Source organism: Bison bison, unplaced genomic scaffold, assembly GCF_000754665.1.
Source record: "Bison bison bison isolate TAMUID 2011002044 unplaced genomic scaffold, Bison_UMD1.0 scf7180017856760, whole genome shotgun sequence".
NCBI classification, from domain to species: domain Eukaryota; kingdom Metazoa; phylum Chordata; class Mammalia; order Artiodactyla; family Bovidae; genus Bison; species Bison bison.
In genome coordinates, this window is record NW_011487333.1 from 886 (window position 1) to 1,807 (window position 922).

Below are 922 nucleotides of genomic sequence, written 5' to 3' on the forward strand. Positions count from 1 at the left end.
AGCTTAGTCTTTTTGCTTTCAATACAAACATGTTGATTTCAAACAAAGTGAGTCTGAGGAGACAGGCACTGCCATCTTGTGGGGGCAACATCATCCTGCTGAGAGAACCACCTGAGGAAGATGAAGTGTGTTAGAGCTGGTTCAGAGAAGATTGCAAAGCTGTTCTATTCTCTGCCTTTATTGAACTCCAGTTCCAGCCTAGAGTGAGAATGGATACAGATACAATTTTATGCACTAAAAACTCAGTGAAGAAAGAACACTGATGCCCAGTATTTACAGAGTACCTCTGAGGAGCACGGTTAGACTTCTTCAGTCACTTCTGATACCCTGTCCTTCTTCTTTTTTCCTAATTTGCCTCATGCTGGAATGAGATTGTATATGAGTCAGGGTTCTTACTTATGAGTAACAGACACTGACTCTGGCTGAATTAAATAGAAAATGAATAAGTTAATTAATATTGGGTCTGCCTCAGAATCTCCAGTATGGTCAGAGAACTGGACTCCAAAGCTATAGAGTCAGTCTACCAAACATATAAGAAAGAGTTAACACTGATCCTTCTCAAATTACTCTCAAAAGTTGCAGAGATTGCAGAGGAAGGAACATCTCAGTGCAACCTGCTTCATCACTTTGGCCTCATGATCTCGTGATCCGGCCTTGCTAGCAGTGCTGAAAGTCATGCATGAGCTCAAAAACACTGATTTCCCCTTACCAAGTTTGACCTCGCTGATGCTATTGCTCAGTGCCCAATCTGTCAATGACACAGACTAATACTGAGTCCCTGATATGGTGTCATTCCCCAGAGAGACTTCCCAGATGCCTGATGACAACTGGATTACATTCAGTTCAGTTCAGTCACTCAGTCGTGTTGACTCTTTGCACCCCATGAATCACAGCATGCCAGGCCACCCTGTCCATCACCAAC